Source organism: Triturus cristatus, chromosome 7 (genome assembly GCF_964204655.1).
Source record: "Triturus cristatus chromosome 7, aTriCri1.1, whole genome shotgun sequence".
Lineage (NCBI taxonomy): Eukaryota > Metazoa > Chordata > Amphibia > Caudata > Salamandridae > Triturus > Triturus cristatus.
This window is the reverse complement of record NC_140590.1, coordinates 1,400,456,991-1,400,475,018: the sequence shown is the minus strand read 5'-3', so window position 1 is coordinate 1,400,475,018 and position 18,028 is coordinate 1,400,456,991.

The following is an 18,028-nucleotide window of genomic DNA, read 5'->3' as shown; positions in this document are numbered from 1 at the left end:
ACAGTAAAGAATGTTGCTTCGGAATCAATAGCTGTCAATAATGACGAGATATCTGGGACCACAGGAAATTGTGGCACAATGCATTTGTTTAACTCGCGCAGATCAATAACCAATCGATATACTGGCGGCGCTGTAGGATCTGTTCGTTTAAGAATCGGAATTATCGGTGAATTACATACATTGGAGTCTGTTTCTACAACTACTCCTTGGTCAATAAGCTCGTCAATGATTTGTAGTAAAGCCGTTACAGCATCTGGTGGTAGCTTGTATTGTCGCATTCGTGGTAGCACCACTCCTGCCTTTAGGGTGACTCGATATGGTGTAATATTCATGCAACCAACATCAGTAGGGCCTTGTGCCCATAGATGTGTAGGTAAAGTCTGCAGTCGGGGATCCATGTCTCTAGATACATAGTGACCTTTAAAATCACGTAAATACAACCTTACTCCTTCCGGAGAACAACATATTATGGCTCCTAGGGCTTTCAACGTTTTTATTCCTAACAAGTTTTCTGGACATGATTTAGTAAGCAATAAATCTGTAGTTCGGGTCAGAGGTCCTATCGTAAGTGGAAGAGGCTGTGACACTTCATTAACAATAGGTTTTCCTGAAAAACCAAGGGAAATATTCTGAGAGCCTGAGAGGGGTGCCCCTGGAACTTCACTACGTTTTATAGTTGTTCGACTTGCCCCTGTATCGAGTAAAAATTTTCTATCTTGACCTAATAATTCACTATGTACATAAGGTCCTTCTTGATCTACAGGAATCTCGATAAGGGGTAAGTCAACTTCCCTCTCTAGGCTAGTTCATGCGTAACGCTGATACTCGGGATATTCATACTGTGCGGTCTGATACATTTGTCGTGTTGTTGTCTGTGTGGCAGCAACAGGCAACGGTGGTGCAGCTGGCACAAACTGTATTGGCTGTTGTGCGGCTGGCATGGCCTGGGCATGCTGCATAGCTCCTTGTTCATTCTGATCTTGTCTTAGTGGCCGTGATCTTTCTTGTGTTTTACCTATGGCGATATTATGTTTTAGCACTGGACAATCGTGTACGTAATGACCTGGCTTTTTACAATAATTGCATGTCCCTTTTACAGGTCCTGCTGAATCGGAATGTGTCATACCCTTTTTATGTCCTTCAGCTGGAACTGTCTGGGAAACTAGCATTTTCATTTTCGTGTCTTTCATGCGTCTGTGTTCATGTTCTTGTTCCTCTCTAATTCTATTGTGGTGGTACTGTAACATTTGTAACATTTGTGTTGGAGTGTTACCTTGCCAGGTACTCTCGAATTTTAATACTCTATTCTTTACTGGGGGCAGGGCATTTTCCACTAATTTTGTTACGAACAGATGCGGGTATGATTCGCTACTTGCTTTTATGCCACTATTTATACCAAAACATTTCTCGAATCGGGCATAGTAATCGCTAGTGTCTTCATCTTGCTTCTGTTTACAGGCTGAAATTGTACCCCAATCTTCCTTTTTCGTAGTTAATAAACGTGGCAGTACCTGTACTAGTAGACCTGGTAGTGCTTTAGTTTTGTCCCCAAGCCCCGAACCTGGACCTCGGGCCCTTTCTTCTGCTTCTAATGCTGACCATTCTATCTTTTGGTCACCTACCTCCCACTCTTTTTCCTTGAGTTTCTCATAAATGCCAGCAGGCATCAACACCTTTAATATTGTCATAATGTCGGGGTAGGTATACTCTCCCATGAGTAACATGTCTTTAATTTCTCGGTGAAAACCCGCTGGGTCTTTGTCATGACTGGGTACCACTTTCTTCATTTCTAACAATTCTATTTTCGATATGGGCGTATATACAAATACGCGTTTAAACTGATTGTCCTCGCCTTTTATTGGGTGTACTTCTCGTAAGGGATTCTGTCTATCCAGGTGATACGTGGTTCTTTCCTTGACAGGCAATGAGACATGCTCTGAGCATACAAAAAGAATATACTGCTTTCTTGATACTAGAATTTCTTTAATTAATTTAGTACCTGGACCTCTCCATTTATTCATAAGCAATTCAGTCAATATGTCAGGTAAGGGACCAGGGTCCGAATGCTGACTCTGATATAGTATAATGAGTTGTTGAATCATATAAATCCCAGCTAACCTCTGCTCATCTGGGGTGAGATTCAAAAATGTGCGTACTACTGTCTCATCACTATATTTTCCGGGACTGTCCACCCAATGGACAGCTGCCCTTGCTAAATCTTGTTCATCCATAGAATCGAGAAAATGATAACCCCTTCGTTCTCGGAGTAGTTTGTCGGCGGTTTGGAACGAATGCTCGTTAGACCTTATGTTAATTATAGGTATTTGGAAATTCCTGTCATTATCTGGACATATTGGACGTATTGAGTCAGTATGACATCTAGTCTGATCCCTATTACAAGATCTTCCTCTACCTACATAGGCTATGGTGTCCGACTGTCCTGCGGGCAGTCCTGACCCTTCTTCCTCGCTTTGTTCGAACTCGTCTGTCTCTAATCTCTCCTCGTGTAGGCGTTCTATTTCTTTACGGATCTTTCGGCACATGGCTATTATACAATTTTGCTTATCGTGTCTCCCTTCTGATATATTCTGGCTCCATTTTGTAAGAATTTTCATTGCCTCCGGATCTACCCCCGGTCGGTCTTGATTTCTGATCACACAGTTTATGAGGAAACGTAACAGTTCCCCCTGTATCTCTACTTTCTGGTATTCCATAGCTCTGTTAATACATTCTGGATCTCGCCCTGTTTGAACAAAATGATATATTTTATCTAGATGCGCAGTCATTCCTGGTAGCTTCGCTAAATACCCTGCGGCTCGTCTGATACGTAATGATGCCAGGATCATTTCGTCCTCTTTACCGAGCACCGGGTCATATCTACAATCTATAAGAAGTTCCTTAAGCGTACGATCACTTACGAATTTGGGTGTACGTGAATGCGCTGACTCTTGAAAAATAAGTTTATTTATTCTAGGTGGCGTAGAAAAAATATTGGTAGCACCTCCCGTGGCCCCGTCTGGGGCGTCGGGTGTGAAAGGATTCGTCGAACGTGACACAGCAACTATAGGTGTGGACTCAGCTATAGAAGTACCTGTAGGAACAGATGCAGAAACAGATGTGCTTGCCGGAACTTGTGACTCGATTTGTTGCTGTAGGGATACGGGTGCTGGATCTTGGCGTTGGACCTCCCTGGTATGCGGTCTACGTGGGACGGAATTAGCATACTCGGGAGCTGCGTCATCTAAATATGAGGAAAGAAAAACATCTTCTGCGGTTCTAGGATGCCCCTTAGGATGTACCTTGATTGGGAATAATGGGGGTGGCAAGTCTTTCGGTATCTCTGGAGTAGCCTTAGGTAATCCTTCGGCCAGAAGGGGATACATACCATTCATAAGGGCATTTCTTTGTCTGTCTACTTGTTCTGATTTCACTCGGATACCTTCCTTAATTAATAAATTGTCTTGAACTTTGCTTGAACTTTCTTTACTCTTCTCTTCCTGTCTACGTGCTTTTTCTGTACGTCTATGAGATTCTTTACGCCATAACTCAACGGCGTCTTTCTGTGACTGTCTGACTTTCCTTTTCCATAACTCTTCCTCGACTTTCATGATGCACTCTGCATCCCAGGTTCCCGCTGCGGGCCATCTCTGACTTTCTGGTAATCCCTTGGTGTAGTCTACCCATAAATCAAGAAATAATATAGCGTCTAAGCCATGTTTGTGATACATGAAGTGCCCTGGAGAATCCCTAGGAGGAATAGGGACGGCTTCTTCAAGTACCCCTTTTCTAGTAGTGATCTGTCTTAATTTCGAAAAGAGCGGCATATTGACAACTGATCTGATACTTAATCTTGAACACACTTAATAAAAAACACACTTAATGAACAACCATTCATACCACAATATGCAGGACGTTTAACACATTAAACATTAAAACATTAAACCTTTAACTGAAACAACAATGATGATCGTCTGCATAACTAATCACCATGCTTAATTCTTGACAATAACTAGATACTTCGGAATACTTGATATACTGCTAAACAGTACAGATACACTGCTAAAACAGTGCAGACCGGATTTGTGTACCCAAACCCGTCTTGACCGGCACAACCTATGTGCACGTCAGAAATGCCTCCCCAGTAATGGTACTCACCGGGTAGCTTCGGAAACGGAAGGCCTCGGTAACTTGAACTTGAACCGGACTGGACTTGACTCGACTCGTCGGAAACTGGGCTTGACTTCGAACTGGTGGGTCTCTGTATACCTCGGATCTTGCTCTCTCAGCTAGGCTCTGGTCGGGATACTTCGCACTTCTCACCGCCTCGTCTGGGTGTTGATCGCAGTCTCAGTCGCCCCCGCTTGACCGGAGGGAGATACAGGAAATCCTGCTGGTACGCGTTATTGTCCGTCCAGCTGTGGCAGGAGACCGGGCCTGCAACTCACCGCCGGCGCGTGAGATGAGAAAGTGTCCCTGTTCGGGCGCCATCATGTGGTAAATAAAAATTCCTTTACCGGGACTGAATTTGATACAGAAACATTATAAAATAGCTCAGTAAAATGAGAGGCAGAATCCGTGATATTAGAGTTTCGGAATGGGCTTTATTCCAATAATCGATTATAATCGGATGCTTCAAGTTCCATCACCACGGGGGTTCAGGAAGTGAAGTACATACTTTATTGACAAGAAGTAACTTTTATAGTACATACATTATAATGAAGTGAATACAGTAGGCGTAACAATTGATAAGGAAATTGACGTTTGGTCTGCGTAACCGAAAATGGGTGTAATAATGAGTAAAAAGGAACATGATTGGTTATGATGTCATACATAGGTGGATCTATAAGATAATACTTGGCCTAAATGCGCGCGCAGCAGTATGACGTGTAATTGACGTGTAACTAGGGGGTGACGGGGATTTGACATTTAGCTCTATATGTGGAGACGAGAAGTCTGGGGGGTCAAGTCAACCTAATCCCAAATCATATCTAACATCCTATGTTTAAAGAACTATGTTATCCACAAAAGAAGGACTCTCGGACAGAATCTATTCTATACTGACTGTGCGTGCGTGTACAAGCGTCTAAGTGTCTACACTGAATGCGAGGGGGTAGGAATATTCCATGGTAACAGGGCTATGAATTACTTGCATGAGGACAGAGAAGTTGGGCCTTTTTGCTTGGTAACTGGAAGAATGTTTACTTAAACTACTAGGCAGGAATGCATCGGCTGAGGGGGAGGCCGATAATTCGAAGGTGAAATACAGTTCTTGGCAGAGAATGGGCTGATGTCAGGCTTCGTGAGCTGCGCAGAGAATGAGACAAAGTTCATGGTCACAGATGCAGGCTCGGACTGGAGCTTTCAGAGGCAGAAGGCAAGAGGAGTTTTGATGACAGAATCAGGGCCTACTTGCCTGGACTGTAAAGTGGCATAAGTGAACCATATAAAGCCGGTGGCCTTTCATATTTAGGAATGGAATATCCGGCCTATTCATGGCGGATCTGTCAAAGGACATGTTGACGGTGGACGCGCATGTGTTTGCGTCTTCATAACTGGAACTGGAGGGAACATACATGTACTTGTGACATGCACATGGAACCGTTGGGGTCCAAGATATGGGACATAACTGACCAGAAAAATCCATATTTCCACAAAGTGATAATTCACATGCAATAGTCATTTACAGTCAAAACATTAAATATTAAAAAATTACCATTTTTGACCATCTGGAGAAATTTCGACAGGCACGGGTCATCGTTTTTCATCAGAAAATGTATTTTACGAACTGTAGAAAAATGATTCAAAATGTCATTTGGATTGTGCCTCATGTTGAATAACTACTTGTTAAAGCCTCAATGTGACCAAAATTGCCATTTTTACAGACTTTTTCTCCTAATCAGATGCTTCTATTTCAACCAATTTCAGGCATTAAACTGACTCTAAACCCACTTATTTTAGTTCCAAAAGTGATAATTCACATGGAATAGTCATTTACAGTCAAAAAATTAAATATGAAAGAATTACCATTTTTGACCATCTGGAGAAATTTCGACAGGTCACGGGTCATCGTTTTTCATCAGAAAATTGATTTTTTGGACTGTAGAAAAATTGATTCAAAATGTCATTTGGATTGTGCCTCATGTTGAAAAGCTAATTTTTAAAGCCTCAATGTGACCAAAATTGCCATTTTTACAGACTTTTTCTCCTACTCAGATGCTTCTATTTCAACCAATTTCAGGCATTAAACTGACTCTAAACACACTTATTTTAGTTCCAAAAGTGATAATTCACATGGAATAGTCATTTACAGTCAAAAAATTCAATATTAAAAAATTACCATTTTTGACCAACTGGAGAAAATTCAACAGGTCACGGGTCATCGTTTTTCATCAGAAAATAGATTTTTTGGACTTTTGAAAAATTGATTCAAAATGTCATTTGGATTGTGCCTCATGTTGAATAGTCACTTTTTAAAGCCTCAATGTGATCAAAATTGACATTTTTACAGACTTTTTCTCCTACTCAGAGGCTTCTATTTTGACCAATTTCAGGCATTAAAATGACTCTAAACACACTTATTTTAGTTCCAAAAGTGATAATTCACATGCAATAGTCATTTACAGTCAAAATATTAACTATTAAAAAATTACTATTATTGACAATATGGAAAAAGTTCGACAGGTCACGGGTCATCGTTTTTCATCAGAAAATTTATTTTTTGGACTGTTAAAAAATTGATTCAAAATGTCATTTGGATTGTGCCTCATGTTGAATAACTACTTTTTAAAGCCTCAATGTGACCAAAATTGCCAGTTTTACAGACTTTTTCTACTACTCAGAAGCTTCTATTTCAACCAATTTCAGGCATTAAAATGACTCTAAACACACTTATTTTAGTTCCAAAAGTGATAATTCACATGCAATAGTCATTTACAGTCAAAAAATTAAATATTAAAAAATTACCATTTTTGACCATCTGGAGAAATTTCGACAGGTCACGGGTCATCATTTTTCATCAGAAAATTGATTTTTTGGACTGTAGAAAAATTGATTCAAAATGTCATTTGGATTGTGCCTCATGTTGAATAACTACTTTTTAAAGCCTCAATGTGACCAAAATTGCCATTTTTACAGACTTTTTCTCCTACTCAGAAGCTTCTATTTCGACCAATTTCAGGCATTAAAGTGACTCTAAACACACTTATTTTAGTTCTAAAAGTGATAATTCACATGCATAGTCATTTACAGTCAAAAAATTAAATATTAAAAAATTACCATTTTTGACCAACTGGAGAAAATTCAACAGGTCACGGGTCATCGTTTTTCATCAGAAAATAGATTTTTTGGACTTTTGAAAAATTGATTCAAAATGTCATTTGGATTGTGCCTCATGTTGAATAGTCACTTTTTAAAGCCTCAATGTGATCAAAATTGACATTTTTACAGACTTTTTCTCCTACTCAGAGGCTTCTATTTCGACCAATTTCAGGCATTAAAATGACTCTAAACACACTTATTTTAGTTCCAAAAGTGATAATTCACATGCAATAGTCATTTACAGTCAAAAAATTAACTATTAAAAAATTACTATTTTTGACAATATGGAAAAAGTTCGACAGGTCACGGGTCATCGTTTTTCATCAGAAAATTTATTTTTTGGACTGTTAAAAAATTGATTCAAAATGTCATTTGGATTGTGCCTCATGTTGAATAACTACTTTTTAAAGCCTCAATGTGACCAAAATTGCCAGTTTTACAGACTTTTTCTACTACTCAGAAGCTTCTATTTCAACCAATTTCAGGCATTAAAATGACTCTAAACACACTTATTTTAGTTCCAAAAGTGATAATTCATATGCAATAGTCATTTACAGTCAAAAAATTAAATATTAAAAAATTACCATTTTTGACCATCTGGAGAAATTTCGACAGGTCATCTTTTTTCATCAGAAAATTGATTTTTTGGACTGTAGAAAAATTGATTCAAAATGTCATTTGGATTGTGCCTCATGTTGAATAACTACTTTTTAAAGCCTCAATGTGACCAAAATTGCCAGTTTTACAGACTTTTTCTACTACTCAGAAGCTTCTATTTCAACCAATTTCAGGCATTAAAATGACTCTAAACACACTTATTTTAGTTCCAAAAGTGATAATTCACATGCAATAGTCATATACAGTCAAAACATTAAATATTAAAAAATTACCATTTTTGACCATCTGGAGAAATTTCGACAGGTCACGTGTCATCGTTTTTCATCAGAAAATGTATTTTACGGACTGTAGAAAAATGATTCAAAATGTCATTTGGATTGTGCCTCATGTTGAATAACTACTTGTTAAAGCCTCAATGTGACCAAAATTGCCATTTTTACAGACTTTTTCTCCTACTCAGAAGCTTCTATTTCGACCGATTTCAGGCATTAAAGTGACTCTAAACACACTTATTTTTGTTCCAAAAGTGATAATTCACATGCAATAGTCATTTACAGTCAAAAAATTAAATATTAAAAAATTTCCATTTTTGACCAACTGGAGAAAATTCAACAGGTCACGGGTCATCGTTTTTCATCAGAAAATAGATTTTTTGGACTTTTGAAAAATTGATACAAAATGTCATTTGGATTGTGCCTCATGTTGAATAATCACTTTTTAAAGCCTCAATGTGATCAAAATTGACATTTTTACAGACTTTTTCTCCTACTCAGAGGCTTCTATTTTGACCAATTTCAGGCATTAAAATGACTCTAAACACACTTATTTTAGTTCCAAAAGTGATAATTCACATGCAATAGTCATTTACAGTCAAAAAATTAACTATTAAAAAATTACTATTTTTGACCATCTGGAGAAAGTTCGACAGGTCAGGGGTCATCGTTTTTCATCAGAAAATTGATTTTTTGGACTTTTGAAAAATTGATTCAAAATGTCATTTGGATTGTGCCTCATGTTGAATAGTCACTTTTTAAAGCCTCAATGTGATCAAAATTGACATTTTTACAGACTTTTTCTCCTACTCAGAGGCTTCTATTTTGACCAATTTCAGGCATTAAAATGACTCTAAACACACTTATTTTAGTTCCAAAAGTGATAATTCACATGCAATAGTCATTTACAGTCAAAAAATTAACTATTAAAAAATTACTATTTTTGACAATATGGAAAAAGTTCGACAGGTCACGGGTCATCGTTTTTCATCAGAAAATTTATTTTTTGGACTGTTAAAAAATTGATTCAAAATGTCATTTGGATTGTGCCTCATGTTGAATAACTACTTTTTAAAGCCTCAATGTGACCAAAATTGCCAGTTTTACAGACTTTTTCTACTACTCAGAAGCTTCTATTTCAACCAATTTCAGGCATTAAAATGACTCTAAACACACCTATTTTAGTTCCAAAAGTGATAATTCACATGCAATAGTCATTTACAGTCAAAAAATTAAATATTAAAAAATTACCATTTTTGACCATCTGGAGAAATTTCGACAGGTCACGGGTCATCATTTTTCATCAGAAAATTGATTTTTTGGACTGTAGAAAAATTGATTCAAAATGTCATTTGGATTGTGCCTCATGTTGAATAACTACTTTTTAAAGCCTCAATGTGACCAAAATTGCCATTTTTACAGACTTTTTCTCCTACTCAGAAGCTTCTATTTCGACCAATTTCAGGCATTAAAGTGACTCTAAACACACTTATTTTAGTTCCAAAAGTGATAATTCACATGGAATAGTCATTTACAGTCAAAAAATTAAATATTAAAAAATTACCATTTTTGACCAACTGGAGAAAATTCAACAGGTCACGGGTCATCGTTTTTCATCAGAAAATAGATTTTTTGGACTTTTGAAAAATTGATTCAAAATGTCATTTGGATTGTGCCTCATGTTGAATAGTCACTTTTTAAAGCCTCAATGTGATCAAAATTGACATTTTTACAGACTTTTTCTCCTACTCAGAGGCTTCTATTTAAACCAATTTCAGGCATTAAAATGACTCTAAACACACTTATTTTGGTTCCAAAAGTGATAATTCACATGCAATAGTCATTTACAGTCAAAAAATTAACTATTAAAAAATTACTATTTTTGACAATATGGAAAAAGTTCGACAGGTCACGGGTCATCGTTTTTCATCAGAAAATTTATTTTTTGGACTGTTAAAAAATTGATTCAAAATGTCATTTGGATTGTGCCTCATGTTGAATAACTACTTTTTAAAGCCTCAATGTGACCAAAATTGCCAGTTTTACAGACTTTTTCTACTACTCAGAAGCTTCTATTTCAACCAATTTCAGGCATTAAAATGACTCTAAACACACTTATTTTAGTTCCAAAAGTGATAATTCACATGCAATAGTCATTTACAGTCAAAAAATTAAATATTAAAAAAATTACCATTTTTGACCATCTGGAGAAATTTCGACAGGTCACGGGTCATCCTTTTTCATAAAAAAATAGATTTTTTGGACTATAGAAAAATTGATTCAAAATGTCATTTGGATTGTGCCTCATGTTAAATAACTACATTTTAAAGCCTCAATGTGACCAAAATTGCCATTTTTACAGACTTTTTCTCCTACTCAGAAGCTTCTATTTCGACCAATTTCAGGCATTAAAGTGACTCTAAACACACTTATTTTAGTTCCAAAAGTGATAATTCACATGGTATAGTCATATACAGTCAAAACATTAAATATTAAAAAATTACCATTTTTGACCATCTGGAGAAATTTCGACAGGTCACGTGTCATCGTTTTTCATCAGAAAATGTATTTTACGGACTGTAGAAAAATGATTCAAAGTGTCATTTGGATTGTGCCTCATGTTGAATAACTACTTGTTAAAGCCTCAATGTGACCAAAATTGCCATTTTTACAGACTTTTTCTCCTACTCAGATGCTTCTATTTCAACCAATTTCAGGCATTAAACTGACTCTAAACACACTTATTTTAGTTCCAAAAGTGATAATTCACATGGAATAGTCATTTACAGTCAAAAAATTAAATATGAAAGAATTACCATTTTTGACCATCTGGAGAAATTTCGACAGGTCACGGGTCATCGTTTTTCATCAGAAAATTGATTTTTTGGACTGTAGAAAAATTGATTCAAAATGTCATTTGGATTGTGCCTCATGTTGAAAAGCTAATTTTTAAAGCCTCAATGTGACCAAAATTGCCATTTTTACAGACTTTTTCTCCTACTCAGATGCTTCTATTTCAACCAATTTCAGGCATTAAACTGACTCTAAACACACTTATTTTAGTTCCAAAAGTGATAATTCACATGGAATAGTCATTTACAGTCAAAAAATTGAATATTAAAAAATTACCATTTTTGACCAACTGGAGAAAATTCAACAGGTCACGGGTCATCGTTTTTCATCAGAAAATAGATTTTTTGGACTTTTGAAAAATTGATTCAAAATGTCATTTGGATTGTTCCTCATGTGAATAGTCACTTTTTAAAGCCTCAATGTGATCAAAATTGACATTTTTACAGACTTTTTCTCCTACTCAGAAGCTTCTATTTCGACCAATTTCAGGCATTAAAGTGACTCTAAACACACTTATTTTAGTTCCAAAAGTGATAATTCACATGGAATAGTCATTTGCAGTCAAAAAATTAAATATTAAAAAATTACCATTTTTGACCAACTGGAGAAAATTCAACAGGTCACGGGTCATCGTTTTTCATCAGAAAATAGATTTTTTGGACTTTTGAAAAATTGATTCAAAATGTCATTTGGATTGTGCCTCATGTTGAATAGTCACTTTTTAAAGCCTCAATGTGATCAAAATTGACATTTTTACAGACTTTTTCTCCTACTCAGAGGCTTCTATTTAAACCAATTTCAGGCATTAAAATGACTCTAAACACACTTATTTTGGTTCCAAAAGTGATAATTCACATGCAATAGTCATTTACAGTCAAAAAATTAACTATTAAAAAATTACTATTTTTGACAATATGGAAAAAGTTCGACAGGTCACGGGTCATCGTTTTTCATCAGAAAATTTATTTTTTGGACTGTTAAAAAATTGATTCAAAATGTCATTTGGATTGTGCCTCATGTTGAATAACTACTTTTTAAAGCCTCAATGTGACCAAAATTGCCAGTTTTACAGACTTTTTCTACTACTCAGAAGCTTCTATTTCAACCAATTTCAGGCATTAAAATGACTCTAAACACACTTATTTTAGTTCCAAAAGTGATAATTCACATGCAATAGTCATTTACAGTCAAAAAATTAAATATTAAAAAAATTACCATTTTTGACCATCTGGAGAAATTTCGACAGGTCACGGGTCATCCTTTTTCATAAAAAAATTGATTTTTTGGACTATAGAAAAATTGATTCAAAATGTCATTTGGATTGTGCCTCATGTTAAATAACTACATTTTAAAGCCTCAATGTGACCAAAATTGCCATTTTTACAGACTTTTTCTCCTACTCAGAAGCTTCTATTTCGACCAATTTCAGGCATTAAAGTGACTCTAAACACACTTATTTTAGTTCCAAAAGTGATAATTCACATGGTATAGTCATATACAGTCAAAACATTAAATATTAAAAAATTACCATTTTTGACCATCTGGAGAAATTTCGACAGGTCACGTGTCATCGTTTTTCATCAGAAAATGTATTTTACGGACTGTAGAAAAATGATTCAAAGTGTCATTTGGATTGTGCCTCATGTTGAATAACTACTTGTTAAAGCCTCAATGTGACCAAAATTGCCATTTTTACAGACTTTTTCTCCTACTCAGATGCTTCTATTTCAACCAATTTCAGGCATTAAACTGACTCTAAACACACTTATTTTAGTTCCAAAAGTGATAATTCACATGGAATAGTCATTTACAGTCAAAAAATTAAATATGAAAGAATTACCATTTTTGACCATCTGGAGAAATTTCGACAGGTCACGGGTCATCGTTTTTCATCAGAAAATTGATTTTTTGGACTGTAGAAAAATTGATTCAAAATGTCATTTGGATTGTGCCTCATGTTGAAAAGCTAATTTTTAAAGCCTCAATGTGACCAAAATTGCCATTTTTACAGACTTTTTCTCCTACTCAGATGCTTCTATTTCAACCAATTTCAGGCATTAAACTGACTCTAAACACACTTATTTTAGTTCCAAAAGTGATAATTCACATGGAATAGTCATTTACAGTCAAAAAATTAAATATTAAAAAATTACCATTTTTGACCAACTGGAGAAAATTCAACAGGTCACGGGTCATCGTTTTTCATCAGAAAATAGATTTTTTGGACTTTTGAAAAATTGATTCAAAATGTCATTTGGATTGTTCCTCATGTTGAATAGTCACTTTTTAAAGCCTCAATGTGATCAAAATTGACATTTTTACAGACTTTTTCTCCTACTCAGAGGCTTCTATTTTGACCAATTTCAGGCATTAAAATGACTCTAAACACACTTATTTTAGTTCCAAAAGTGATAATTCACATGCAATAGTCATTTACAGTCAAAAAATTAACTATTAAAAAATTACTATTTTTGACAATATGGAAAAAGTTCGACAGGTCACGGGTCATCATTTTTCATCAGAAAATTTATTTTTTGGACTGTTAAAAAATTGATTCAAAATGTCATTTGGATTGTGCCTCATGTTGAATAACTATTTTTTAAAGCCTCAATGTGACCAAAATTGCCAGTTTTACAGACTTTTTCTACTACTCAGAAGCTTCTATTTCAACCAATTTCAGGCATTAAAGTGACTCTAAACACACTTATTTTAGTTCCAAAAGTGATAATTCACATGGAATAGTCATTTACAGTCAAAAAATTAAATATTAAAAAATTACCATTTTTGACCAACTGGAGAAAATTCAACAGGTCACGGGTCATCGTTTTTCATCAGAAAATAGATTTTTTGGACTTTTGAAAAATTGATTCAAAATGTCATTTGGATTGTGCCTCATGTTGAATAGTCACTTTTTAAAGCCTCAATGTGATCAAAATTGACATTTTTACAGACTTTTTCTCCTACTCAGAGGCTTCTATTTTGACCAATTTCAGGCATTAAAATGACTCTAAACACACTTATTTTAGTTCCAAAAGTGATAATTCACATGCAATAGTCATTTACAGTCAAAAAATTAACTATTAAAAAATTACTATTTTTGACAATATGGAAAAAGTTCAACAGGTCACGGGTCATCGTTTTTCATCAGAAAATTTATTTTTTGGACTGTTAAAAAATTGATTCAAAATGTCATTTGGATTGTGCCTCATGTTGAATAACTACTTTTTAAAGCCTCAATGTGACCAAAATTGCCAGTTTTACAGACTTTTTCTACTACTCAGAAGCTTCTATTTCAACCAATTTCAGGCATTAAAATGACTCTAAACACACTTATTTTAGTTCCAAAAGTGATAATACACATGCAATAGTCATTTACAGTCAAAAAATTAAATATTAAAAAAATTACCATTTTTGACCATCTGGAGAAATTTCGACAGGTCACGGGTCATCGTTTTTCATAAAAAAATTGATTTTTTGGACTATAGAAAAATTGATTCAAAATGTCATTTGGATTGTGCCTCATGTTAAATAACTACATTTTAAAGCCTCAATGTGACCAAAATTGCCATTTTTACAGACTTTTTCTCCTACTCAGAAGCTTCTATTTCGACCAATTTCAGGCATTAAAGTGACTCTAAACACACTTATTTTAGTTCCAAAAGTGATAATTCACATGGAATAGTCATATACAGTCAAAACATTAAATATTAAAAAATTACCATTTTTGACCATCTGGAGAAATTTCGACAGGTCACGTGTCATCGTTTTTCATCAGAAAATGTATTTTACGGACTGTAGAAAAATGATTCAAAATGTCATTTGGATTGTGCCTCATGTTGAATAACTACTTGTTAAAGCCTCAATGTGACCAAAATTGCCATTTTTACAGACTTTTTCTCCTAATCAGATGTTTCTATTTCAACCAATTTCAGGCATTAAACTGACTCTAAACACACTTATTTTAGTTCCAAAAGTGATAATTCACATGGAATAGTCAGTTACAGTCAAAAAATTAAATATGAAAGAATTACCATTTTTGACCATCTGGAGAAATTTCGACAGGTCACGGGTCATCGTTTTTCATCAGAAAATTGATTTTTTGGACTGTAGAAAAATTGATTCAAAATGTCATTTGGATTGTGCCTCATGTTGAAAAGCTAATTTTTAAAGCCTCAATGTGACCAAAATTGCCATTTTTACAGACTTTTTCTCCTACTCAGATGCTTCTATTTCAACCAATTTCAGGCATTAAACTGACTCTAAACACACTTATTTTAGTTCCAAAAGTGATAATTCACATGGAATAGTCCTTTACAGTCAAAAAATTAAATATTAAAAAATTACCATTTTTGACCAACTGGAGAAAATTCAACAGGTCACGGGTCATCGTTTTTCATCAGAAAATAGATTTTTTGGACTTTTGAAAAATTGATTCAAAATGTCATTTGGATTGTGCCTCATGTTGAATAGTCACTTTTTAAAGCCTCAATGTGATCAAAATTGACATTTTTACAGACTTTTTCCCCTACTCAGAGGCTTCTATTTTGACCAATTTCAGGCATTAAAATGACTCTAAACACACTTATTTTAGTTTCAAAAGTGATAATTCACATGCAATAGTCATTTACAGTAAAAAAATTAACTATTAAAAAATTACTATTTTTGACAATATGGAAAAAGTTCGACAGGTCACGGGTCATCGTTTTTCATCAGAAAATTTTTTTTTTGGACTGTTAAAAAATTGATTCAAAATGTCATTTGGATTGTGCCTCATGTTGAATAACTACTTTTTAAAGCCTCAATGTGACCAAAATTGCCAGTTTTACAGACTTTTTCTACTACTCAGAAGCTTCTATTTCAACCAATTTCAGGCATTAAAATGACTCTAAACACACTTATTTTAGTTCCAAAAGTGATAATTCACATGCAATAGTCATTTACAGTCAAAAAATTAAATATTAAAAAATTACCATTTTTGACCATCTGGAGAAATTTCGACAGGTCACGGGTCATCATTTTTCATCAGAAAATTGATTTTTTGGCATGTAGAAAAATTGATTCAAAATGTCATTTGGATTGTGCCTCATGTTGAATAACTACTTTTTAAAGCCTCAATGTGAGCAAAATTGCCATTTTTACAGACTTTTTCTCCTACTCAGAAGCTTCTATTTCGACCAATTTCAGGCATTAAAGTGACTCTAAACACACTTATTTTAGTTCCAAAAGTGATAATTCACATGCAATAGTCATTTACAGTCAAAACATTAAATATTAAAAAATTACCATTTTTGACCATCTGGAGAAATTTCGACAGGTCACGGGTCATCGTTTTTCATCAGAAAATGTATTTTACGAACTGTAGAAAAATGATTCAAAATGTCATTTGGATTGTGCCTCATGTTGAATAACTACTTGTTAAAGCCTCAATGTGACCAAAATTGCCATTTTTACAGACTTTTTCTCCTAATCAGATGCTTCTATTTCAACCAATTTCAGGCATTAAACTGACTCTAAACACACTTATTTTAGTTCCAAAAGTGATAATTCACATGGAATAGTCATTTACAGTCAAAAAATTAAATATGAAAGAATTACCATTTTTGACCATCTGGAGAAATTTCGACAGGTCACGGGGTCATCGTTTTTCATCAGAAAATTGATTTTTTGGACTGTAGAAAAATTGATTCAAAATGTCATTTGGATTGTGCCTCATGTTGAAAAGCTAATTTTTAAAGCCTCAATGTGACCAAAATTGCCATTTTTACAGACTTTTTCTCCTACTCAGATGCTTCTATTTCAACCAATTTCAGGCATTAAACTGACTCTAAACACACTTATTTTAGTTCCAAAAGTGATAATTCACATGGAATAGTCATTTACAGTCAAAAAATTCAATATTAAAAAATTACCATTTTTGACCAACTGGAGAAAATTCAACAGGTCACGGGTCATCGTTTTTCATCAGAAAATAGATTTTTTGGACTTTTGAAAAATTGATTCAAAATGTCATTTGGATTGTGCCTCATGTTGAATAGTCACTTTTTAAAGCCTCAATGTGATCAAAATTGACATTTTTACAGACTTTTTCTCCTACTCAGAGGCTTCTATTTTGACCAATTTCAGGCATTAAAATGACTCTAAACACACTTATTTTAGTTCCAAAAGTGATAATTCACATGCAATAGTCATTTACAGTCAAAAAATTAACTATTAAAAAATTACTATTTTTGACAATATGGAAAAAGTTCGACAGGTCACGGGTCATCGTTTTTCATCAGAAAATTTATTTTTTGGACTGTTAAAAAATTGATTCAAAATGTCATTTGGATTGTGCCTCATGTTGAATAACTACTTTTTAAAGCCTCAATGTGACCAAAATTGCCAGTATTACAGACTTTTTCTACTACTCAGAAGCTTCTATTTCAACCAATTTCAGGCATTAAAATGACTCTAAACACACTTATTTTAGTTCCAAAAGTGATAATTCACATGCAATAGTCATTTACAGTCAAAAAATTAAATATTAAAAAATTACCATTTTTGACCATCTGGAGAAATTTCGACAGGTCACGGGTCATCATTTTTCATCAGAAAATTGATTTTTTGGACTGTAGAAAAATTGATTCAAAATGTCATTTAGATTGTGCCTCATGTTGAATAACTACTTTTTAAAGCCGCAATGTGACCAAAATTGCCATTTTTACCGACTTTTTCTCCTACTCAGAAGCTTCTATTTTGACCAATTTCAAGGATTAAAATGACTCTAAACACACTTATTGTAGTTCCAAAAGTGATAATTCACATGCAATAGTCATTTACAGTAAAAAAATTAAATATTAATAAATTACTATTTTTGACAATATGGAGAAAGTTTGACAGGTCACGGGTCATCGTTTTTCATCAGAAAATTTATTTTTTGGACTGTAGAAAAATTGATTCAAAATGTCATTTGGATTGTGCCTCATGTT